This window comes from Terrapene carolina, unplaced genomic scaffold (assembly GCF_002925995.2).
Source record: "Terrapene carolina triunguis isolate 2854851 unplaced genomic scaffold, T_m_triunguis-2.0 Scaffold89, whole genome shotgun sequence".
NCBI classification, from domain to species: Eukaryota; Metazoa; Chordata; order Testudines; family Emydidae; genus Terrapene; species Terrapene triunguis.
The window spans coordinates 15,337,948-15,365,938 of record NW_020664440.1 but is presented as its reverse complement, the minus strand read 5'-3'; the positions used below and the strand labels follow the sequence as shown (position 1 = coordinate 15,365,938).

Sequence of the window (27,991 nt, the reverse complement as noted above, 5' to 3'; positions counted from 1 at the left end):
ATCTTTTCAGAGGATACTCAATACATAAAATGGAACAAGGCTTGGGACTCAAGGATTGTTCTAATTACACAGGTTTAGACCCAGTATAATAAATATGTGAGTATGAAAAAAGGGAACAAAATATCTGCAGTTGCTCCTTGCATATACTGTATGCCCACATCCAGGAAAAATGTTCACACCAGGCAGTACTACTTCTGGGATGCAATATATCTCACTGCAAACCAATCTCTGCTTATGATGTCAAGAAAAATGCAGTTGCAGAGTTAAATGCCCACACTGCCCTCATTTCTACAAATACCTGTTCTCAGAAGAACCTGAATGTTCCCAAACTTGCTAGGCTTTATCTGGATAACAGTTGCTATTATATTGATTAAAAACACGAGTGGAAGACATAAAATATCTGCAGTAAATGAGTATATAACTATAAAGGAGCACAACGCTTAAAATTAAAGTGCTTACTCAATTTCTATTCACTCCATACTCAGACAAAACTCGTATTATCTTCAATAGACTTTTGCAAGAGAAAGGACTTCAAGATTGTGAAAATATATGATGGACCAAATACAAATATCTGTCTATATTTTATATGTTCAGATACGTATATTTCTCTCTATATCTATCTAGATATACACCATATATATTCTCTTACCCATATACAACCACACTGCCATTTAAAAGTATGTAAGAGAACCTCTGCACAGATTTCTTAGTGTCTGATTCCCTTCTGAGTGACACTAGTGTAATGAGGAGAAGCACCACTGACGTCAATGACATTATACTGGTGTACTTGAAAGGAGAAGTGGGTCCCTTAATATCTCTTTTAAACTGATAATAAAATATAATAATTCATAAATAAAATAATGATAATAATGGAAAACATATAGAAAGAGCCGTTATCAATGGTTTGTTGTGAAACTAAGAGGGCATCTCTAATGGAGTCCTGCAGGGGTCTATCTTTTCATTCATGACTTGGATAATGGAGTGGAAAGTATACTTATAAAATGTGCAGATTACACCAAGCTAGGAGGGGTTGCAAACACTTGTAGGACAGGATTATAATTCAAAATGTCCTTGATAAACTAGAGAATTGGTCTGAAATCAATAAGATGACATTCAATAAAGACAAATGCAAAGTATAACACTTCTAAAGGAAAAATGAAATGCACAGCTACAAAATGGGGAATAACTGGTTATAGAATAGTAACGCAATGGAGTCATGGCCTCCCTCTGGAATCAGGACAGAGTCATAAATTCAACATTATGACTTTACAACAGCCTCACAGTATGAGAAGCAGATGTTTTGGGGTGGACACAGTGCAAGTTTCAGCACAAAATGTTTTAGAGTCGAAGAAAATAATGAAAAGAGCAAAAGGAAATAAACATATATCAAGCTCTAACAAAGAGATATTTTTTAAAATCTTACTTAGTATGAAAGTATCTTTTTTTCTTTTTTAACATGGATCTTAGGTAAGAACAAAATTAAATAGATAAATAAAGAGGTTCCTGAATTTTTGAACATGCATTTGGAGTTTTGTGTATAATATAAACGAAAGGCAAAATTCTCCTGTCAGGTCCACATGATGGATTCTGATTCATCTGACTTCCCACTGGTGCCAAAAGGTGGGTAGGGAGGACAGTGTATTGGGGTTGAGATCCATCATGCAGGTCAGAAAGCAGAAATCTCCCAGTTATTCAAGCATGTTCATACCAGTAGCTTATAATCATTGGCTTCTCTACACGACGATATGTCACAGTTTTTAAGAAAAGTCAGTGGGGCTACACCAGAACTAAATTTGGCCCACTGATATAATACATGAGTATAACATCAAACTACTTTTTCTTTCTTTCTGACTAATTTCCTCAGCTATAATGCTTAGCCCTTTTATGCAAGAGGTTATCAAGAGTGATATATATATATATATATATATATATACACACACACACACACACACACACACGTCTACCTCGATATAACGCTGTCCTCAGGAGCCAAAAAATCTTACCGCGTTATAGGTGAAACCGCGTTATATTGAACTTGCTTTGATCCACCGGAGTGCGCAGTCCCGCCCCCCAGGAGCACTGCTTTACCATGTTATATCCGAAAATGTGTTTTATATCGGGTCGCGTTATATCGAGGTAGAGGTGTATATATACACACATCACTATCGATAACCTCTTACATATCTATATCACCCTTTTGACATAAATCTATTTACTGCTTCTCTAAGCCAGATCTCACTGACTGTGTAGCTAGTCCGTGGCAATGAGTTTCCTGGATTAATAGTAAATTATACAGATCCTTTGTAACCCATCAAAATAAGACATTCTGATGACAGGAGAGCATAGTGTTTGAAGGCAGCAGGCCAGATTCTCAGCTGTTGCACGGTGGTGTAGCTCAATTGTCATCAGTGGAGCAACACTGATTTACACCAGCTGAGGATTTGGTCTAAAGCCCTAAAGCATAAATCAGCACTAGTGCAACTGCAAAAGCTGTAATCAGTCTGCATGACATGCAGCTTGCTCTCGTTTTCATCAGAGCATAGAATGTCAGTAACATTTTTATTTGGGTGCACAAGGTTGTTCATTTCTATTCCCTACAGTTAACTGGTGATCTTACAGTGATATTTAGTCAACAGTGCCTTTTACAGCATCTGGTTCTACAATTCCAGTGAGGTTCCCTAACTTACGCATTGCAAAATGAGGGAAGGAGGAGAGGGCGAAAGAAGAACCTTTGAAGAACGAAACAAACTGAGCGATGCACAATGAGTCTCATGACAAATGGGAACCTTAAGGGAAATTTCTAGATACAATTACACATGAAATGCAATTTACATGCAAAGATTTCACTGCTTGTTTCATGTATTTTATAACTCTTTGCAAGTACTTCTGGTGAATGCAAATCAATATTTTGAAACACAAAGATTGAGATGTAAATTACGCAGGAAACCTCTTACTTCATGAATGCCTTTTATGGGTGGCCAGCGTAAGGCTGAACAATGGGAGCAGAAGGCAGTTTCCAATCTTAGGGCTATATAAGGTGCAGCTCTGAGTAAGGGGTGGTGTGGAGCCACTCAACACAAGTGGCTGCTCTGGCAGAGATTGTGCCTCAGGAGGTACAATTCCTCCTGAAACTTCCCAGTGCTCAGGGATGCTGCATTATTCCTTAGGATGGTAAATCATGCTTCCCTATTTGGGCCGCGATAGCTCTGCTGGCTGGTGCAGAATGAGGACTGGGAACATGGTCCTGCCCCCTTTGTGCTGCATGAAGTATTAGTAGAAGAAGGATTGCACAGGAATAGGTCTCCTGTATTTTTGCACACTGTGAAAGAGCCAGCAGTGAGCTGAAGTTCACTGGTTAATAACATTGGCCAATTGTGTCCACGTATTGCAAGGATTTAATTTATCGTCTAGCAAGAAGCATGTGAGAGAATGAAACCCATTTTATTTGAAATCTGATGGACACTGTGGCCTCCCTATATTTAGGTATAATGGGAAGGGATGATTCTTACTTACCCAGTGAATTGCAGTATATTTCTGAAGAGGACAACAGTAACCTGTGCTAAAATTTGTTGATTTTGGGCCCTGATCCTGCAATGAGGTCTTTGTGGACAGACCCCTATTCCCACATGGAACTCACAGCAGAATTAATTAGGGCAGAAGGAAATTGTACCATACCGTATGCGCCACAAAATAACTAGCTTTGCTGCTAATAAAGGACTATTCACATGAATAAGATGTAGTGGGATAAGGCTCTAAAAACTTTACAAATTTTAATTTTGTACAAAACATGTCGTGCTGGCATCAGAGATCAGACTTTGAAGGAGCACATTAGAGAAAATTAGGCCCTAAGGATATCATTCAGATGCAAAGGCACCCAGATTTTATCATTTATTTTACATAAAGGATTTTCATCTGAATTTTAGATTCCTATGTTTTCCACATTCTTGTTTTATTCATGCAAATGATGAAAATTGCCTTAAAAAGCTCAAGAGAAGATTAGATTGGTCTTGAATATACAGATCTATTAGCTAGCAATTTTTAAAGCACATATAGTATCAATGGCACTGCTGGGGTGAATAAGGATTACTACCATCAGTAAAAAACTGCAGGATCAGGCCCTTAATTCTTGTGCATCCAGTGATTAGATATCCAATAACTGGGACATTAGAGTCTAGAGGATTTCTCTTATAAAAGTCTGTATAGAGGGTTCATAAACTGTAAGTACTTGCTGTAGGTTAAAAGTTGGCGACTATAGTCTGAATCCAGGAGCAAATTGCTTTTTTTTTTTGGGCTGACATGATTTATTTTTTTTAAAAATCATCCACTGAATTGTTTCTCCTTATGATTATGGGAAATTAAGTTTAATCCTTTGAAATATTTTTGCATTTCCATTAACTCACAAATCCACTAAAAAAAAGGATTTTTCTCAGCCTGATTTATTTCACATTTATATCAGTATTAAAATCAACATTGGTACACCTCATTGAGATGAATAGATCAGTTCAAAGCTGTTTCAGATCAATTGTGTCAAGTCGGTTGAAGATAACACCCTATTGCTCATTATATAACCATAAAGGTGAGAAACATCTTTTTAATGAAAATTTAGATTCAGGAGCCACAATTCCTGGACGGGGATTGTATTCTGTGGCTACAAAATGATGGAAAACAAGAGAATTTAAATATAAACGATTTATAGGTTTTTTTCTCTTTTGTCTTGGTTGCTATTCCCACCACACAGAAATTATCTTGGCATTCTGCAGACAATAAAAAGGAAGGGAAACATCATTTTAAACATGTATATTTCTTGTATATTGTTTTTAAACCCACCCAACTAACTTCTGGATTCATAGATGTTTAATAATTTGTTCAGTGCCTGAACTAATGCAAAAGAGACACAATAATCTTCACAAAGAGCAACTCTGCTGCTATCCTGACCAGTGCAGACAAAACTTTCCTTTAACATCTCATGAAAAAAGGAAGAACCTTAAGCAACACAGCGCCTCCTAAAACCATGCTGATTTAAGGCTGGATTAGATGGATCAGATTAGCACTATTAATCAGCAGCACTTCCTGCATCAAACTGAGCTACCTACATGACCTATCTGCATATGCAAATACTCAGATTGAGCATGTACAACATTGCTTTGGAAATCAGGCCTACATGTTTCACTTTACTATTTGATACATGCAGGAAGTTAATTCAAAACTTCCTTCTTGGTGGGTATGTACAAAAAGAGAAAATAAGCACAAATATCAGGTAAACATGGACAGTCAGGACCTGATCCAGAAAGGCACTCAGGAACCTGTTTAAGATTAACTATGTGATTAGCCCCTTTGACTTGTTTAAAAACTAAGCACATGATTAAGTGCTTTGCTGCATCTGGGCCTAAGTGAGGAATTAGTGAGTTCAACCTCGGCACTGCAGTGCTTCCCCTCACCTCAGGAAGACAGAGCAATTCTGTGGGAAAACTACGTAACTGAGGCTCCATGAAAATGTTTAGGGGAGAGGGTTGATAAGGGAGGAAGAAATAGTGTCCAACTGGAAGGAGGCAGAGAGTACAGCTAGAAAGCAGTTCCTCTTTGTGGATAAAATTCACCACTATGCAGGGGGCAGGACAAGGGCCTCAGATCACTTAAATTCCACTTAAGCCTTATTTTGTGTGTGTGTTTACACTGAAGTCAGCAGAGTTACACTGGCTAAAAAGTAGAATAGTGGTGATGTAGTGAATAATCAGGCCCAGTATTTTATATAAAAAGTCTACTCTTCCCCACGTTTGCCTACATGTTGTTGACATTACCCATTGTTAACATTTGTAGTGGGACAGATTGATTTATCAGTAATGTGCTTTAGAAACAGCAATATGCTAATTCACCTGATATCCTAATTTGACACGAGAAATAAGGAAGTTTTTTAAACCTGTCTATTCTTCATTGCATAGTTACACAGTAGTATAGGACCACATGGAGAGCATGGGTCCCTTCATGTCTAGAACTGTTTGATAACTTTGTCCTCTCTAGCCTGTATACACACACACAGGTGCGCGCACACACACTATTTTTAACCTTTTTCATGCGGACATGTGGTGCAACTTTGTGTTTTAGTAGAGGGAAGACAGACTAAAGGTTCATTGGCCTCTTACAAGTTTGATCTGTACTACGGAGGGGATAAAGTGCAATCTTAGCCACCTGGCATGCGTATGCCCATGGTCCTCCACTCTCTCTCCTCAAATTACTAGCACCGCTTCCCAGATGAACAGACAAATTATATCTGACCCCCGTGTAGGTGTCTATAGGACTGAAGGTAGGAAGGGCCCCCTACATCCTAGCCTCTCCCAGCTCACCATGCTGAAGCAGCCTGAGTTTCCTCCTCATTATTAAAAAAATTACTAGTGTCAGGATCTAGAAGACAACCAGAGCCACTAAACAAATCATTGCAATGAAAAGTGTCCCTGCACTTCTCTACACCCCATGACGGAGACAACAACTGTGGGTTAGGATCAGTCTTCTCTCCCACCAGGTGGCAATTCGGTGGCTTTGACAGCAAGCCAGTCCTCCTGGCCCTTACGGCACCAGCGCCATTCCTCATCCCACAATCTGCACAATCACAACAGTTGTATAGCAATGAGAAGGTACATTTGTGAGGCTTGGGTTTCCATATTTTTCTGGTGGACATCAGAAACTAAGAACATAAGAACGGCCGTACTGAGTCAGACCAAAGGTCCATCTAGCCCAGTATCCTGTCTACCGACAGCGGCCAATACCAGGTGCCCCAGAGGGAGTGAACCTAATAGGTAATGATCAAGTGATCTCTCTCCTGCCATCCATCTCCACCCTCTGACGAACAGAGGCTAGGGACACCATTCCTTACCCATCCTGGCTAATAGCCATTAATGGACTTAACCTCCATGAATTTATCCGGTTCTCTTTTAGTTGGTGAAGTTCTTTGAGATACCTGATGGGGGATGGTGAATAATCAGCTTACTCTTCAGGTCTGATAGAGGGATGAAGGGAAGGATAACAGGTGTCTTGGCTTATAGTACCAACATTTGAGCTAGGAATTGGGAAAGGAAGAGGCCAAAGATAGGAAAAGGATTGAGTTTGACCTGGTTTGCTAGAGTAAAGAACAGCTGTGACCATGAGTAAAGCCATCTGTACTGTCCATTCTGATCCTCCTGGAAATGTTTCAGTGCTTGAGATGCAGTGGAGAGTTTCTTTGTGACAGGCAAATGTTGAGGATGGTTTGAAAGCATAACTGGATGTCAAAGCAACGTAGGTATTTCTCTGCAGATGATTACGTAGAGTGTGAAGCTTTACACATGACAAAGGATGCCACCCCAGGGACATTTGATAAACCAATGGTAGTAGCTATGATGATTGCAGCTATTACTGTAGAAAACAACAAGGCATACAAATGATCTTTCTGAAATTTCACTGGCAATGTCATGGAACCATTCACACCATTTGATTATATAAATTCAATGCCCTGTAATTAAACAAAAGCTGATACTCACTTCAGGGACAAGAAAATGATAGGAATTTACTATCAGCACATTTTCTTTTTAACAGTTGGTAATTTGTGAGTTGGATGGAGGGAATTCTGATTTGCTATTAAAAACAAGATAGATCATGGAGGAATTGGATTAATATGTTCTGCCACTTGATAAAATGTAGCAAACTTAGTTGGATGTGGACTAACACAGATATATTTGAAAATTACTTCTGATTATTTTCACATTTTCTTAGACGTTGTGGACCCCGGCATTGAAGTCAATGGCAAAACTCCCACTATGAGGACAAGATTTCACCCCCTGTATTTTTTTTTCCTGAGAAACATTCCTGGATATGCAGATATATTTTTTTTAAATCTTCCCACTTTCCAGAATTTGTATTGTACATTATTTTGATCCAATGAGTTTAGAACAAAGTGGTTTTGATTCTAATAAGAGCTGTGAGAAAAACTGGTTCTCTCTCTCTTTTTTTTTTTTTAGGTTCCCTATCCAGTCTGAAAAAATATAACAATAAAAAAACCCCCAATACCTTGGTTTTGGGTTGAACAGAGTGTTTCAGTTTGGGTTGGGGGTTTTTAAAAAAAAATATTTTAAAAATAAAATGGAAGGAAATATAAAAATGAAAAGTAATTTTGAATAAAAAACACATTTTGTTTCAAAAATGTCAAAATGAAAATTTTTGGGTTTTTTTTCTGATTTTTTTGAGGGGATATGACAAACAATTTGGCCACATGAATTCAAAAAAACATTTCAGGCAGCTTTTCAGCAGGAAAAAAGTTTCATATGAAAAATTTTTCCCATCTCTAATTCTGAGCTTGAATTGGTATAAATCAAGAATGATTCCCTCCTCTGCAGTCATGGAGTTGCAGTGTTTAAAACCAGGATGAGATCAGAAAATAGCCTAGGGTTTTGATGAATAACATGAAGAAGACACTTTGCAATCTATAGACCCCTGACATAGACTCCAACATCATTCACTAGTGTCTACCGCAAGCAATGTACTAAAAATCATATTTTATAAATTTCATTGGCTAATGTACACATGCATGATACATTTATGACTAAAGTAATTAATTAGCTGTCAAATGGACCCCAGCAGGATTAAAAGGTGATGAAGGCAGAGAGCTATTCTTTGCATGCTAAAACAAAATTCTCCTTCTTATGAATTGGTTTGATTTTCAACCTGATGTGCCTATTTACCTACTTCAAACCATCCCTCAAGTGATGTACATTGAACAACTGGTTTTCAAATTTTATCAGACTTCGCAGCTACAAGAGCTTGCATGATTTTGCTCAGTGCAATTAACTGGCAATTAACTGCAATTAATTAGGTTATTCCGCTGAACTGATCATTTACTACTAAATTATTACCCCCTGTGGAGATACTCAATGAAAGGGGTTTGATAGGCCAGGAACCTTTGTGAGTTCACCTAGTGGATATACCTTCAAAATGAATAGGGAAGGGGGCAGGGGAAGTTCATTGAAAAGGGAGGAGCCACAGTGTCCAAATTTGGAGAGTGTCTGTTATATGGGAGGAAAGAAGACCCAACTCCCATGTAAGGCTGCCCCTTTTCTCTTATCTTTCCCTCATGCAACTTGGTTCTAATGAGAAGGCTCTCTGTGTCTACATAAAATCCACCTCAGAGCATAGAGGTGAATTACTATTCTTCTTTACATAATAAATAAAAAATACTACTAATAATAATAATTAATAATAAAAATCTAGCTCTCACAAAAGGATATCTGCTCAGATATCTATTGGTCTACATAGAAAACGAGTGTTGCAGCAACTTGTTGCTCAAACCAAGCAACATATGATATAAATAATTGTCTTATGCGGACATCTAAAAATAACAGAAGAAGATGGAATTGAAACATAAGCAAACAGTCAATGTATCACTGATACTACAATTAAGATGAGAAGCTTGGACAGTAAATTGAGAGCAGAGGAAGCTCAGCTCAAAGCTTATGAGCCGGGGAGAGGGAGAGAGGGGAAGGGATTATTTTTTCTTTAAAGGCTTTTTAAATTCCCTTCTTGGATTCATGAGAAAACACTTCCCTTGCTGATGTTGGCTTTAAACTAGAAAAAGGAAAATTATAGCTTTTAGGTCCATGAACTGCAAGATCGTGCCATTTATCATGATCAGTCTTGAGAACTATAAAGAAAATGAGTAATTCAGACAGCGTGCGTTGAAACAAGAAGCAGCAAATTTCCTTCCCCACTACTTTCCTTCCAAAATATTTGTTAAAAATACTTATTATTTCTTGAAAATGTGAAATTGTTTTAATTTTTTTGGCTTAACCTGGTGTTAGAAGACTTACATTTCCAAGGCTTTGAAGAAACTGAATTTCCATTACTGTGTGGTTTAGAATAATTCTGTTTTCTTCAACATATTATGCTCCTGAAGCTTTGTATTTGGGGGAAAAAAGATAAATACCACAGACCTGTGTGTATCTAGTCTTAAATAGTGATCTCTGTCTGCTCCTTGCTCTCCTGAAATGAATACGAAGTATTCTTAAAAACACTATACACATAATAAATTATTTCTGCTTATACAGCTTGACAAAAGATGTAATAAATATATCATTTCAAAAACAATGGTGCCTGAGTGCGTTTTCTTATGTATTTTACTGTGAGATGGATTTTTTATTCTTGCTAAAATAATGAGGTGGGACTTCATAAAAGGTTCTGACTTGAATCACCATCTTTGAAGCAGAAAAACAAAACACATCATTTATCTCCCTAGGAAACTAACTATGCCTCCCATGTTATATATATAAACACACTTTGGCTTCATCAATTAAGTTTCCATGCTTTTATCTCTTGACCAAAGGCACAGGTTTTGTTAGCAATAAGCACAATATTTAAAAGTAATGTTCAGTTCTATTGGGCGTAGAAATATAGAAACAATTCACTCTACAGTTACTTCTCTGAACATTGCGTCTGGACCACAGATAACCATCTACCATTATTTGATTTAATTACAATGGATTTCACTTAATTCCCTGTAATAGTGTAAGTATTTAATAAATAGACTATGTAGCACAGAATTTGGGGTTATAAAACATTTGTACATAAGGTGTCCCACTAAGTGTTTTACAATAATGAGTAAGATATTTGGTACATCAATGGCTATGTGGTCCCACATAACAACTACGACATGCTTAGCAACAGTTCATGGACTGGCCAGATCCTCAGATGGTGTAAATCATCAGGGTTCCATTAACTTCAGCGGAGCTACACCAATTTACAGAGAGGATTGGGCCCATCATATCTGACATCTCCCCTTTTCAAAAAACGCTGATCAGGTTTTTAATTTCTACCTGAAAAAAGCCACTGAAAATGATCAGAATGGCCTTTGTTTTAATGCTGCATCTAGAAGAGGACATCTCTGACAGTGCAGCACCCCTTTGTCCCATAAAATAGCTTAAATATCCTGTATTAAGGTATTCACTGACAAGCGATATAAGTGTGTACACAGCAGTGGTTCTTTTTCTTCTTTTTATTTGTTGGAGATAAACTCACAGATTTCACGTCCAGAAGGGACCATCATGATCATCTAGTCTGACAACCTGCACGTTACAGGCCATACAACCTCACCTACTCACTCCTGCAATAGGTCCATAACTTCTGTCCGAGCTACTGAAATCCTCAAATTTTGATTTAAAAACTTCAAGTGATGCAGAATACACTATTTCGTCTAGTTCAAACCAGCAAGGGACCCCATACTGAAGAGGAAGGCAAAAACAGTGTGATAAGATGTGATATAATCAATAGCTGTTCCAATAAAATGAAAGTGAATAAAATTATTATGAGCTTAAAAGACTGATTTCTTGAAGCAATAGTAATTATTCATATAAAGTTCTGGTGTCCTGATTTTCAGAGGTGCTAAGCACCTTGAGGTACCAGTCTTATTTAAGTCAAAGGAAGCTACTAGTGCTCAGCCTGTTTTAAAGTCATGCCATGGGAGTATTCTAAGGGTATTAGCTCTCTGGGATGCAGACAATCAAAATTCCAATTTTAGGCAGTAACAAGGTACAGATCAATTCAATATAAATATCAGTTTTAAAATCTCAATTATACCAACTTTTTCAGGCTACCCTGCCACTCCTGGCCAACTTGGTGAGTCTTCTTTGTGACCTATCCCCAGAAACAATCTTGTTACTCTCTAAACATCCCTTCAATAGATCTCCAATTTTTCCTCCCTTCCCCACCCTGCCTCCCAAGGAGAAGGAATAAATCTCACCAGTCCTATATATGGAAAAGAGAATAGCTTAACACTGCACTTGGGAGTGTGTCCCTTTCATACACACGTGCATAGCATTGAATCATCTTCACAGCTCCAAGCAAACTACAAATGCTAAAAGATTATACAGCAGAAATCAATGTTTGCTTTAAAACACATGGTTCCACTCTGCCCAGAGAAACCCACAGATGTCTACCCAATATTACCAGGATCTCTGATATTGGATGTGACAGTTCCAGCCACAAATCGACTGACTGAGATGCTCTGAAAAGCCACTATAAGTCACATTAAAGCAGAGAAGTTTGGGAGAAGAACATAACCAATGTGGTACTGTGGATGTGAAATTCCAGTTGGCACAAATATTGCTTCTACTTTCGGGTGAGCTCTTACTCCCTTCTAACAACTTGATAAAACATGACAGAGAACAAAACAGAGTTATCCTACTGGGGGAAGAAGAAGGTGAGTTTGATAATGATGGTAACACCTAAACATGCTTACAAGCATTCATGCCTCCTGTTTTAAGGTTCTGGCAGATACTAGCTTTGCAGTGACAACATTATATACCATAGTTATGCAGGTAATGGGTGTGATGAATTATGTTTCAATATGTTGCTAACAGCAGGAGGGCTTAGATATCAAAGGGAAAATTGGGGTCATATTGTGAAAGATTACCACCTGCAGAGGCCAAGCACAAAGGCAGACAGTACAGCAGTAAACAGGTCCACAAGGACTAATTTTCGATTTCCCCTGCCAGCAATGTAAGAACTGTTTCTTCTAGTGTCATAGTGCTGTAGCCAATTTAAATTTTCATGTCTTACATCAGATCGCCTGGCACATGGTTGGTTTTTTAGCTTGTATTTCACAGCCCTAAGAAAGGCAAAGCAGAAAATGCAAAGCAAAGATAAACTACTGTATATATTTTCTAAGGAGTTTTGGGCCTCCTTTGAGCTAAATATTTTATGCAGCTTGTTCCATTATAATAGGAGCTTCTTTGCAAAAGGAAGAAAGAGAAATTTGCCTGCTTAAGTAAAAAAGAATGAATATTTATGGATCCATAGTTTGTGTGATAAATCAAAACAGCTTATTAAATGTTACAGCATTTACCCTGATGATTTTAGTGCAGAGGAATAAACAAGTTGGTCTCTCTCCACCCTTACCACATAGAAACTACAATAGCTAATCTGGGAGGAAATTAAATTAAATTATTCAGGTAATTGGACAGAGCAATGAAGCAGAAGCATGCAGCTACTGTCAAAGGACATCAAATGGCTAACAGAGAAAATTGCAGCAGTATCATAGAAAACTACCACCTTCCAAAGTCAAATTGCTAATACAGAATATGCACCGTATTAACTGTGCATCCATTAGGGAAAGGTGTAGTATGTGCTTGTATGCCAGCTTTATAACCATTAAAATGGATTCTGTAAACTACTTTGAAGCCTTTAAAAATATCCAACTCAGAAATAAATAGTGAGGGCCTTGTCTTAAATCAGGAAGAGATTAAACTTATTGTGAGCCTATGACTTCCATGAACAGACTGCATGCTGTGATATAACACAGATTTCATAATTTCATGGTCTCTTAGAAGCAAAAAGTTTGCACATAAGGATGTGCCAACAAAATAATCTTGCCAGTCTAGTAATATTCTGAATGCATTAAAAAACTCACTGAAACTCATAGAAACTATTGACAAATGGTTTATATAAAGATGAAAAATGCTGTTATATAATATACTAGCCTTTTTTACCCTAAAATAGAACATAAACCAGTAGATCTGCCAATATTTTTCTTTCCTCATGCCTTTTCTTAATAGAGTGATTTATATGAAACCAGAGAGAGACCCCTCATTGGGGTAAATTGTCATAGTCCCAATTGAAGTTAATGGAGTGAGGACAGATAAATCAGCTGAAGGTCTGACCCAGGATCTTTGATCCTTTGGATTTCTGCTGGTCTTGTGTTTTGCTCCTGACCTGAAGTCATAGTTCTGGGTGCAATATCATAATCCTTGCCACTGTAATTAACTGAGATACTAAACAAAGAAGATAACCTGGTGAAGTGACAGGCAGTGGAGGCAGATGACTATGCCCCTGTTATTTATCTTTTGAATTGTTTATTATTTTAATATTTATGGGCTAATAGAGGATTTGGGGACTAGATTAATAAAAGATTTAGGCACCTGTCTCTGAGTACCCTTATTGGGTCAGTCCCCTCAAAAATAGAGGAAAATGAGGAGGTGCTGCTTCCCCCCCAGTACCCAAAGCCCAGTGGTTAGAACATGCAACTGGGAGATGGGAGCCATGTGTCAGCATTCAAATCCCCATTCTGTCTGACTCAGAGCACAACTTGAACCCAAATCTCCCACCTCCCCAGTGAGTGCCTTAGCCATGAAACTATAAACTATAAGGGGATCACCACAACCTCCATTTTACGTGAGAAAGGCACCTAAGCTAGGGTGACCAGATAGCAACTGTGAAAAAACAGGACGAGGGTGGGGGGTAATAGGCACCTATTTAAGAAAAAGTCCCAAAAAAGGGGACTGTCCCTTTAAAAACGGGACATCTGGTCACCATAACGTAAACTATATCTGCCCTAACGGCTGTGAATCCCAAGTGGAGAAAGGTGCCTCCCTCTGGTCTAGAGTTAGGCACCTAACTCCCTTTGACGTGCAGGGCTTAGGCCACACGGCTCTCCTTGGCATTTCCTATTGGCTAGCTCAGGCGGCTTGCTGCTCAGAATGCTGCCTTTCTTAGGCACCTAACTCTCCCCAACTCTGCCTGGGCACCTAACCTGGGGCTGTGGATTCCACTAGGCAGCAGGCAATGCTGAGTGGACCTAGCCCTTGGTTTCTAAAGTTATGTATTCTGAGAAGCTGTGCAGCTTCCCCACATTGTCCCACCAACCTGCATCAATGCTCACCTGGATATGCGTCAGTCCTGAGCTAGGGAGTCCATATGTATACGAAAAGGTTCATTCTCACTGCTTGCCCAAACAGTCCTTAGCCTCTCCCCGATGAGACTGTCAACAGGGATTTCAATGGGAACACTTGTCCACTAGGGAACTGTATTTCATTTGGGTCACTAAATGGCCTTCCGATGATTAAGAATTTCAGCCACAGCAGAGTTTGGCTGGATTTCAATCACTGGATGAGGTGAATGGCTCAAAAATCCCATTACCAGTCCCCCGAGCTGTCTGATGCCCTTTGCTTGTTTGTCACAATGGCTGAAAGAGAAGTTACACTTTCCTAAGACAGACAAACACAATGCAATAGAAGTTATTTGTTTCCACAAAATTTAGTATTATAAGGGCTTTGTCCACTCCCTCGTGCTAATCATATGGCTTTCGTTAGCTAAACATTATTCTTGAGGTGTGATTTTCCCTTTTCTCCCAAGGATTACATCATTGAAGGGAATTTTCCAGCTTTTGTTTCATTCTTTGCATCCACCAATGCACCACTAAACTGACTGACACACAATCTTGGAATTTTACAGTATTCAATTCCAGACTTCAGCTACTGTTATAAATCACATTTCTCCACACTTATTGCATTTTAGTCATTTTATACATGACCAGAGATTAAAGTTCAAATGAAATAGATTTTTCTATCCTTCTTATATTCAAAACATTTCTAGTCTAGAAATCTTTAATTTTAGTAACTTTATCTATTGAATAATTCAACAGAAAAAAAAATTATGCAAAGTTAAGTTTGAAATTTTAAGCACAAAAAAGTGAAAGTTTGACTGCAACAACTTTATTTCTGTGCCCATATGTGTATGCATTTCTTGGATCGGTGTGTCTTTCTTAACCAACAGAGACAGTATGGTGTCCCAGATATCTCACTGCACATAGGAAACTGGAGCCTGGATGGAGAATAGCTGGCTCAAGAGAACCCTGGAAAGACTGAACTGATGCTACTTGGAAGATAGAAACGCTTAACGGAACTGGTTAGTTCCAACATCTCACCCTGAGTTAATGGCATCTTCTTTCTGGTATTAAGATAATATGGTCATGAAATCATGTGGAATCTTTATTTACAAAGGGTACTTTAATAGCTGCAGTCACCAAACCCAGTGTCTTCCACGTTCAGTTTTTAAGAAGACTCTCTGCTCCTCTCAGTGCTGACCTGGCCAAGGCAGTCCATTTGTTCATCATGTGTAGGACACGTTATTGCTATTCACTATTCTTTGGAATTAAAAAAACCCCACAACCCTCTAAGCTGGTACATAACAGACTGGTATGTGACCTAAAATAAACACAAAAAGCATATTACATTATACTGTACTAACTAATTAAAAAAGCGAAAAAAGTAAAAAAAGTCAAAAAAGCTAACAGAATGTTGGGAATCATTAAGAAAGGGATAGATAATAAGGAAGAAAATATCATATTGCCTCTATATAAATCTATGGTATGCACACATCTTGATTACTGCGTGCAGATGTGGTCGCTCCATCTCGAAAAAGATATATAGGAACTGGAAAAGGTTCAGAAAAGGGCAACAAAAATTATTAGGGGTATGGAATGGCTTTTGTATGAGGAGAGATTAATAAGACTGGGACTTTTCAGTTTGGCAAAGAGACAACTAAGGGGGATATGACTGAAGTCTATAAAATCAAGATTGATGTGGAGAAAGTAAATAAAGAAGTGTTAATTATTCCTTCTCATAACACAAGAACTAGGGGTTACCAAATGAAATCAATACACAGCAGGTTTAAAACAAACAAAAGGAAGTCTTTTTTCACACAACGCAGTCAGTCAGTCTGTGGAATTCTTTGCCAGAGGATGTTGTGAAGGCCAAGACTATAACAGGGTTAAAAAAAGAACTAGATAAGTTCATGGGGGATAGGTCCATCAATGGCTATTAGCTAGGATGGACAGGGTTGGTGTCCCTAGCCTCTGTTTGACAGAAGCTGAGAATGGGCGACGGGGATGGATCACTTGATGATTACCTGTTCTGTTCCCTCTGGGGCACCTGGCATAGGCCACTGTCAGAAGACAGGATACTGGGCTAGATAAACCTTTGGTATGACCCAGTATGGCCGATCTTATGTTCCATGTTCTTATTATGTTCTTATCTGCATCCAGTACAAAGTTGTCCTATGGATCTATAAAACCCTAAATGGGATAGGATCACACAATTTCAGAGAACACATATCCTGCTCAGCACGTCATTTATGATGGTCCAGTTTGTTTTGATCCCTGGCTCAGGGTTGTGGAGCCTCTTGCCATATCCAATTCATGCTACAAAATGAAAGCATTCTCCAAACACACCCTGAGAGAGGGGCCCAATCTAGAAACCATTTGTTCTCATCTTCTGGACTTAAAGCTTCCCCAAAGTTTAAGATTTTGATTCAAAGCCCACTGAAGTCAATGGGAGTCTAAGAAAATTTGGATCTTTCAGATCTGTCTCAAGATGATGGTGTTGGGGGTGAGTCAGATCAGATCTTGTATATGCCCTGTTGACTAGCGACAGATGCTTAACCCATATAAGCACCATGAAGCTCTGAGCAAAATCCTATTAATGTGAAACTGGGTGTTGCTTCTGTGGGAGCACCGACAGGAAACATCCAGGATCACAAGATGCTCTTACTCAACAAACCCATTCTATTGTGCTATAGAGATAGCTGGAGCAATAAGCTATTGTTTAGGATTCCCAGATTATTGTGCTAAAGTCATACAGCTTCAAACTGCATTTGGGAGTCCCAATCTCTCTTTATCTCCTTTTCTCCTCCCCATTGTTGTTTACCTGCACAGCCCAAGAGATAACCTCTGGAAATATGTCATTCCTTTTTAAAGTGAGAATTCAAAAATATCAAGCTATTGAAAGCCAGAGAGTGTTAGGGTGACCGGATGTCCCATTTTTATAGGGACAGTCCCGTTTTTGGGGACTTTTTCTTATATAGGTGCCTATTACCCCCCACACTGTCCCATTTTTTCACAGTTGCTATCTGGTCACCCTAGAGAGTGTGGGAACCACATCCTAAGGGAGATTTCATCAGTTAGATAGGTGGGAAGGACACAAATTAGTACAGACACAACTTCTGTACCCCTAGTGTGTAGCTCAAAAAATGTCCAAAAACAATACTTAAAGTATTTGTATAATGTCACCTGTAGCCACTCATTCTCATCTGCATGTGATTCTGCTATTTATGACCTGTACTTATTGTGATATACTATATAAAAAGTGATAACATATTTTTTAAAACTGTAAGCTCTTGTGTTAGTTACTGTAATATACTTCCAGGACAATAAATAAATATGAAGCCTGGTTCATGTCATACCACCTGTCTCCATAGATGACGATCATTATTGTGAAATACAACCCAAGCCCAAGTTTAGAGATAGGATGATATATTTAAGAAAAAAATATTGTTCTGATTGAGATCAATCAGATTTGTGCTGTACTTGTGACTCGGGGACAATGTATAGCTTTTAATTGACAAATGAATTTAATTAGAAATCTTATTGACTGTATCACAGAAGATATTGACGGGATATATCATCTCATTAAATAGTTCAAGTAGATATGACAATGTTATGTCCAAGCTATATATCCCAATATTCTTGAGACAATGGATATATTTCTTGTTACTGCCGCCAATATTCTATTTGGTTTCTCTCCAAGTTCCCTCATGTTGTCAATCGGTTTAAGAGTACAGGGCTAGGCATCTTTTCTAGTGACTTTTTTCCAGTTGTTAAGAACTAATATTAAGACATTCATCCTGCTGATAATTGATCACCTGTTCCTGCATAGCCATACAGTGCAAACTCTACAGTTTCATAGAGCTTGACTTATTATAATATAGATGACTATATAACAGATTTTTTACTCTGAAATTTTCAGACTTGATAAGTGGCCTGATTTTCAGAAGTGCTGAAGACTTACTGCTCTCATTGCTCTCAAAACCAGGCCAAAGGGGTTTAACTGAGTGACTCTGATGGTTGTCAGAAAAGGCACAGCTAAAATTATACATGACACTTTTTAAACAACATTCTAAGACACCCATCATTATAGTATTGTGTTGGCAACCAAAACATATGAAATTCCATTGTAATTGTCCATAAATGGCTCTGCTCTCCTGCACAAATTGCTTCATCCCCTTTTTCCTTTTCTTCTTTCTGCTTTAATCTTTCTGTTCCCTTAGTGTCACCTGTCCATCCTCATAGCTTTACGGTGCAATTCTTCAGTGTAAAACCCCAAGTAAATTAATTAGCTAACCTGAAATTACACTGGTCAACCTCATCTTAACTGTGAATGACATCATTTTATGTAATCTATCTTCTGAAGGGCCACTAAAATGATGGATAATCTGCAAAATTATTCAAGAAAAAACTTTTACCTAAAATTTCTTAACAAAAACATCACTTATTTACTCTGGGTTACCAGTACTGTCACCAAGAATTCAGTTGCCAAAAGAAGAAGAGGGGCATGCAGTATCTTATGACATGTTCCATGGCAAAGCCTAAGTTGCACTGATATGTCACATCTGAAAAATAAGTGGGTCATAGAATCCATGTCAATGAAATAAAAGTGATGAGCCTCAATCCTCTCCCATTTTGGGGGATAATTTGGGCCTATTTTGTTCTCTCACAATGGATCATTTAACATTGTTAACGGAAAAAAATCTGACTAGTTCATCCCTGGTTTCTGAGATTTCAAAATACAATACCAAATACATATTTTTAATTTATATATACACACACACACACACACACACATGCATGTGCTTGTATATTTGGTATTTAGACGTGTGTATTTGGTATTTGTATGTATATATACCAAATACATATAAGTGTGTGTGTGTGTGTGTGTGTGTGCGCACATGTATATATATATACACACACACAGTTTGGAACTTGGTTCCCACAATATTAAAGGGAAACTGTACCTATTTGCTTCAGGTCTGCACGATGGCACTCAGGTACTACTAAGATGATGTGGGCCATATAAGTAAGTGTGTAGGTAGACAGATAGTCCAAACTCTGCCTTTGAAGGGGTGAACGGAAGCCAGGTGTACACACCCTAAGGCTGAATTAGAAATAGAGAAATTTCAGAAGGTCAGAGTACATATTAATGTGGACAACTTAAGACTGCTTTTGTTACTTATGCCAATTAATTATTGAAAGTAACTACATTTGGGGGTTTAAGCTTTGAAATTAGATATCTTCCTCATTTGTGCCACTGAAGCTAGGAAGGATTTGAAGGTGTTTCTGGAAGAATATAACAAGGTATTTATTGTCAGAAGCGTGCCAGTGGATTGAGCAGGGATGGCACTAATATTTCATATTTCATACTCCAAAGAAAATAATTTGCCAACTGATGACCTTTTCAAGAAAAGAGTTAAAAAAAAAAATCAACGCTGAGTAAACAATACAAAACAGCTAATCACATGAAACTGTTAGCGACAGTGCTATATCTATTCATGCTACAATGTAGCATTGATTAAGAGGTAGATTTTTCCTCTCTGTGAAGATAGCAATTGCTTTGGGTTCTGACCCCATACGTTCAAGTACTCTGACACTGAATCAAAAAAACAAAAGTCTTGTTACCTGGAAGACAATTAAGTCTAACTCACACTGGCTGTAGAAACATGAATAAGGAATGAATAATAATGTGCCGGCATGAAAAATGAAGCTGGCATTACCTGACTTCATTTATGAATCATATTTGTAAATTACAAAAGGTAACAGCTAATGAAATTTATGACTGTGTGAATTCAAAGGTATGCAGTAGCATATGAGGAATGTGCAGAAAGTATAGTATTTAAAACTTCCCTTGCTTTAAAGCCACCTTGCCATTTTAAACATGTTTTTATTGACCTGAATTTGTTCTAAAACGTGGAAATTGGATGTGATAAGCAATCTCTGACTGAACAGCTCCTAATCTAATCTATCTGCCACTACAACTGGGCAAATACTGCAGCCACTCACCATAAATTCACTTTGATGTTACTTCATCTGGTCAACAGGCATGTATCAGTGGTATGTACCAAACTCCACTGTGTAATTCACTTCAACGGCACTTGCTGCTGCTGGGTATTGTGTCTCTCAAGAGGCCTTAAGCAGATCACTAGAGATGTAAAACCTTGCCTTCCTATACAGCCTCACAGAAGCACCAAGGTCAATGATAGCCTCAATAAATAATATATAATAATAATGAAAACATGAAATAGTATTGAAAAGTTACTAATTTAAATACTGATCTGGGGAAATTTTCTAATACTCTAACTTTACTTTTGGACCATTTAGGATAAATGGTGCTATATAAAAGTAAGAGTATTATAAGGTTTTGTTTGTGCAGTAAGCATTTTGATTCTATGGTACTGGGCACTATAATAACTAAGATGAACAGATATTATTCACTAAACTTTTATCAGGAAAAACAGAAATGATTTGTGATTAGAGATTGTTCTAAGACAAGAGCCACTCCAGAAAACACTCCATCAGATGTAATCTTCTCTGATTTTAATGGGCATGTTTCATTGAGATTCAACCATGGGAGAAAATATGGCTAAAAGTAAAACCCAGGCAGTGGGTAGGTGAGCAGTATTCTAGGCACAATCCAATCTGATACAGTTATGAAAGAAATTATCTCCCCCTGTATAAAAGTGAAATTCACCCCACCACAGCACCAAGCTCAGTAACTGGGTTTTTTAAGGGTTGGATGAGACAGAATACAACTCCTTGTGTAGGCAGGCTGTGGGGCTAGCATGCAACACTTCTTCAGCCACTTTTCCAGCCTAAGAGATGTAATAGCACCTTGGCATCTCCTCTGCATTGATGTGAAGCAGTTGGATCAAAGCCCTTTGTCTGCACAGTGGGTGCAAAAATAATAATACCTAGTCTTATATAGTGATTTTCATGAGTGGGTCACAAAGTACATTATAAAGGAGGTTAGTATCACGATCTTCATTTGACATATAGGGCGACTGAAGCACCCACTGGTTCTATTCCCAGCTCTCCTGAGTCCCAAATCAGTGTTCTATCCACTAGGTCACACTGCCTCTCCAGCACAGCCTAGGTCCTGTGTCCCCCAGCATAGTCTATCCAGCCTCACCCATCAACTGATGGTGTGTAGAGGGTCCTGGAGCAAACCCTCTGTTTCAGGGTGAATCTCACCATAAAACAAAGGAGCTTCTGGAGAACAAGTCTTGGGTTCATATTATTGAACATTCTGTGAATCCCTGAAGGTGGCTGTCAGGGCTGAGATGCTATGATCTTTGATTTCTGAATAGAGATGGCTGACCTTGTAACCCAGAAAACTCCACTCCACTCAATATTCCTGTCTGTAAAACAAGCTGTAGGGATATACAGACATACACAACTATAGACAACTGTTTCTCCATCTCCACGATCCTCATCTGAGGAGTCCCACAAAGCTTAATGTTCTCTCCAAATTATCCCACATCTACATGAAGCTGTTCAGAGGGTTGGTGTGACAACACAAGCTGAAGTGCCAGCAGTAAACACAACACACAGTTCTACATCTCCTTATACTGTACATCTCTCAGTTTTCTCAATGCCTATTTAAAATCAACATCTAGATGAAGAACAGTCAGCTGATACTGAATTCAGAAAGACAGAGATGATATTGGGAAGCATTTGGAAGAACTATTTTCCTCTAAACATCCCCCACAATTGAATTCATCTGCTCTCATTGTTAAATTGGTCTGTAGCACTGGGCTCCTTTTGGATTCCCGATGCTAGTGGATGCCCACACAGCGATGGTAACAAAAACATCCACTGCTATAGGTGACTGCGCAGAATAAGGTGCCACATGCTACCAGAGACCTGGCCTTCATGATCCATGAACCCCATACTACATTGCTGCAATTGATTATATAGGGAAGAAGCCACACACCTTGAAATTTTTCCAAGAGGTACAAAACCCATCTACTTTGTTACACAGCTCACCATGGACACCTCACCCTAGTGCTCCACCCTCTGTACTCTCTCTCGACTGAATACAGTCTAGTTCATGATCTCCATGTTGAAATTCGAAGACAGGCCTCCATGGGATTGGTCCTGGCTATCACAATCTCCTATGGCAGCTACATTCCACTGAAACAATGAAACTATCAAACAACAAAGGGAAACTCAAAAGTGCTGAAGACAGAACTGGACCTACATTATGGAACTGCAGAAGATAAGGGTGACCACAGATCTAAATATTAAGCTTATTTCTTCCATCTAGCTTTCCTTCAAAAAGGCCCTAATTCAGAAAAGCACTTCAAGCAGCAGCGGCTCCAGGCACCAGCGCTCCAAGCGCGTGCCTGGAGTGGGAAGCCACGGGGGGCGGCCTGCCAGTCCCTGCGAGGGCGGCAGTCAGGCAGCCTTCGGCAGCTTGCCTGCGGGAGGTCTGCCGGTGGCGGGTATGCCGAAGCCGCGGGACTGGCGGACCTCCCGCAGGCATGCCGCCAAAGGCAGCCTGCCTGCCGTGCTTGGGGCAGCAAAAAAGCTAGAGCCGCCCCTGACTTCAAGCATCTGTTTAAATCCACCCTTATAAATAACACTCTTAAGCATGTGATTAACTTTACACCTGTGCTTAAATCTCACTGATTTCAATGAAACATGTTCAATTGCTTTCCCAAACCAGGGCCTAAATTCTTACATGTGCAGACATTAATAAGCAAACAAAGCCTGCCTGTAAATTAATCATGTTATTTCTTCTGCAGGCTTGGAAGGAAGAGAGATTAAGAGGTCATTCCTTTTCTTTCTATTTTTGAATTCTTAGGAGATGCTCATGTACCTAGCTAGAAGGAGTACATCTCTTTGAGCTTTCTTGATCACTGATTCTACTATAAGGCACAAAAATAGAAAAGCCAGGTTGTCAGGCCATTCTCGACAACTCCCTTGCAAGTGCTCCTAGATTTGTGTGCACCTGGATTTGGATTAACACAACAAATTAACAGTGGTATTTACTCCTTATAAAAGGAGCTCTCAGAATGAGATTCCTTTCTCCATCACTTTTCCCCTCATCCCCAGCCACAGCCCTCACACCCCCTGCACCCCAACCCCTTGTTCCAGCCCAGAGCCCCATCCTGCATTCTGAACCCTTCATTTCTGGCCCCACCCTGGAACCCGCACTCCCCCAGCCCAGAGTCCATACCCCCTCCCCACCCCAACCCTCTGCCTCAGCCTGTAGCCCCCTCCCATACTCCGAACCCATCATGATAACCCATCATAAAAAGTCTGCCTACTGCAGGACACAGTTTTAAAGGAAAAAAGTGCTGTACATGAAGAAAGATTTTCTTTTTCCTCTTTCTTGTTGGTTATGTCAGAATATACCCCCTTTTGATGTAGCAACATTACCTCAAAATAAGGGGTGACACAAAACACTGCAGGATGAGGTTGCCACAGCAGGCAGATTAACATTACTTTTCAAAAATTGTACTGTGTGCCCAATCTCTTTACAAGGATCATGAAGCAACCGTAAAGTAAAGGGCTTGTTGACAAAAGCCATTTTTCTCATTACAATGGCCAACTCATAGTTTTGCGTGTCTGTGTGTGTTTAAGAGGTTGCAAAAGTATAAATTGCAAGGCCATATCTGAAATGACAAATTAATTTTTCTTACATGTTTTTAAAACTTATGTAACCGTGACAGTTTCTAGAATGAGTATATTTCTAGTATATTTCATTTTAGCTTTGCTAGTAACAATAGTTCAAGCCAACAGACGTCTTTATGTCACAAGAGAAAATTCAGTCAATTTGCACTCATGTAATCTAGCTTTCTGAAGACTAAGACCCACGAGATCTGAGTCATGTAGAATCTCACTGTCCAAAGTTAAAATTAAAACAATGTTAGTTCTCTGTTTGCATACTTTATAAAAATTCTGCAAATACAACAATCTCAGGTAAAATATTTGCATCCACTCAAAGTTAGCTTTGGGTTCAAGGTACATCTTATATTTTGAAAAGTACAGTATGTGTGCATTGAAGTTATTTACAAAGTTGGAAATAGTTGTATCCTATGCTCTGAAAGTTTCCAAAGCTGTTTCAGAAGTTCAGGGAGGGGTATAACTCCCCCCACTTCTCATAAAAATTTAGTTTAGAGATTGATAAATATAGATGGCGCTATGAGATTAAGAAAGGCGGAGGTAGCTAACATGCAAGTATCCTTCGTGCCAAGTTTAAATGTTCAAACCTTAACAACTCAAATCATGTTCATTAATCCTTTGTGGTCATAAAGCACACTTGTTTGTGCAAACTGTGAATATGTATCTTATTGGTATACCTGGATGCACCTGTTCTGCACATACAAACACATTTTGCAGGTGCAACAGGGGAATTCTATTACACTGTGGCTGAAACTTAAGCAACGAAGTCTGAAAATTTAGTCATGACTTAAACTCACTTGTACCCAAAATAACATAAGGCTTCTCTGATTACCAGAGGATAGGTGAAACACGAGTACATTGTTTTTAGCAATGCCTGTGATAAATTCAAGACGCATTCACTGTACGTGGACAGCAGACCAAAAATCCCTTTGTGCATGCTTTCCTCACTGAGCCATCATTGCCAACAGCTCAGTAAGCCATGCTATGTGTGTTGCAGCATTTATAGACAGCATGAATCATGAACCGACATCTTTTACCCCAGATGTAGCTATTAAAAATCTACCAGCAAACCTTCACATTTTCCTTTCTGAAAGAAAGATCGGGCTTTCTGTGATGTTAAGACTGTATCTGTGATATTACAGTAAAAGGTGAGTTAGCTTTTTCCATTATAACCCCCCTGCTTTCAGTGGCTAAATGTACTAGTCAAGGAATTGTGGATTAATCATCTGGTATAATTGCTGTAAACCACACTTCCCTCTTCCTCACTCCCCACCTCCCACCCAAGCTGAAATCTAACATTTTTTATTGGTTTGAACCAAGGAACATGTTTCATTGATCAGTGATGTCATACTTCATCCCGCTGAGCACTTTAAAATAAATGAGAAGATATCCCCATAGTAGGACATGTAAGGCTATGAAAGATGTGCTGAGAATTCATAAAAAATTCTGTAAAAAAAAAAAAATCCTGCACCAGCAATGACGTATTCATATTATACAGGTGCATTCCAGTAGGTGCTCATTTCATCTATTATTCCTTCAGCAGCGTCCAAGTTTGCATTTAATTAACTAAACGACTTGAGCCATCCAATTCTTGTTGCTACTAATGTATCCCAATTAGAACAAACTGTAACCATGGAAACTGCTAAATCTATCATAATTCATAAACTGAAGTGGGCTTGCTTTTTAGCTTATGGAATCCTTGAGTTTCTCTGACATGCAGATGGGCATTTATTGTCATGCTAAATTGGGATTTGGTAATCTCAGAATACAAGAAGATTTAGGTGCTCATTTAAATAAGATTTCATCATAAGGAGCCTTCATTTTAGATCCTGGTGCCAAGTTTCAGTCATTATATGATCCCTCTGATTTGTGTGTGGTTAGGCAGGTATCAATGTGCAACTCTGAAATAAAACCCTTCCCCTTCTTAATTTTCTAATATTGCATTTATTTATTACAGTATATGGATTAACAAACAGATTTCTTTTCTAAATTGTGGTGCTACAGTGGTGATCTCTGGTAATGTCCAACCTATTTCACCAATCCTCCAACTCTGTGACACTGTATCTTATGTTACAGCATGACAAATCATGATTTCTTGTTCCAGATCATGAGGCAGCCCAGAAATTAACTCCTGTGTGTTGCTGTAGTAGTACACAGTAGTTGTACCTAGATCAGAGATAACACCACAAGTAAGTAAGTATTATTTGTAGCTATTTCTCAGCAGATAATTTAGGGTATTTACAGAATACTACATGAAATATTATTGAGAAATCAGAAAATGTGTATTTTAAGACAAGATAGTATGTACCCTTCACTAACCCACAAAGTGAATAAAGCTAATCAACACACAGACACTAATCTGCACCTATACATTTAAATATTAAGTATATTTTTAACAAACTTTTCTCCCTGCCTTTATGTGAGACTGGGATACGTGCATTTACACCGTTCTACCTCTGAGTATCAAATACCTATAAATGCCTGTTGAGTATAATGGGAATCCTCCTTCCCATAGATGAGGAAGCAATTCCATAACACTAACACCAGAAATCAAAATAAAAACTGAATTCTGGAAAAACTATAAATAAGTCAAAGAATATGAACCATTGGCTTCCGGAGAAAGATAAACCAAACTACTTATAGTTAACATTTCAATGAGCCTCGCAAAAATGCATTTTGGGGAGGTTATAATCAGATCCAGACACATTTTCTCCTAGACGGAAGTTCACTTTTGTAAGAGTTGTCTTCTCCTTGCTACATTTCTCGAGTCACAGTAATATAACACTGGGCATTCAATTACACTCCACTGTTGCCAAGAGAGTACCTAGGCATACATCTAAAAGATGTATTTTATTTTCTCCCAAACAAGCCCTTGCTTGCTTTCAGATCAGACTGCATTTGCTTCTTGCACTGCCACTCTGAATGCCAGTGCTTTTTGCTCTATTCTGACTTAATCTAAAATAATGTACAGCTATCTAAGGAGATGGTGGTGGAGCACATGTCCACGATTACCAGAAATACATCTTTAAAGGCCCAGGCCTTTATTTCTGATCCATGAAATCAGCTAATGAACTACATTGATTTAGCAAGTACTCAGGTATCAAAACACCAGGGTTTTTTCCCCACTTAAACCTGCCACAGTCCTCGAAGGATGGTACCAATATAAAACAATTTAGTGTTTTACTCATGGAACATCCCATCCCCACTGCAGATATGTATTTCAAGCACTGACCGTCTCAACTGTGCTAGCTGATTTTTCACCCCATATTAGTGACACTTGACATCAGTTTATGCTTTTGCTTTTAAGTGCATCTTATTTTTCACATTACCTAGTGAATTACCGTTGATAGCTCAGATTGTTATCAGGATCTGCTCCACTACTAAAAAAAGCAAACTAGTCTTCAAATTACCTTTAATTACCTCTATTAAACTGCAGCTTGCTCTGATGTCTGATGTGGAAAATGTAAATCACAGAGAATAAAGGAAAGGCCAGGGAATACTGTTCATGTAATATTTTATCCTCCTACTCCCTCACTAAGTCCTTAAACAAATGTTCCCTCTTAGACCTACAGTTTGACTAATATGTTGTGAACAAATAAAAGGGAAACATGGTTGTTTCTGCTTATGATACATATAGATTTTGTAGCTCTTGCAACACAACCTTCAGATTGCTTTATCCAGGGG

General features: G+C 38.6%; 1 protein-coding gene across 2 annotated transcripts in view; it reads right to left on the bottom strand.

The window, feature by feature from the left end:
* The window catches only part of GRM7 (glutamate metabotropic receptor 7), a 556,942-nt gene that overhangs the window by 67,732 nt on the left and 461,219 nt on the right, over positions 1-27,991 (bottom strand). The window lies entirely within an intron of this gene.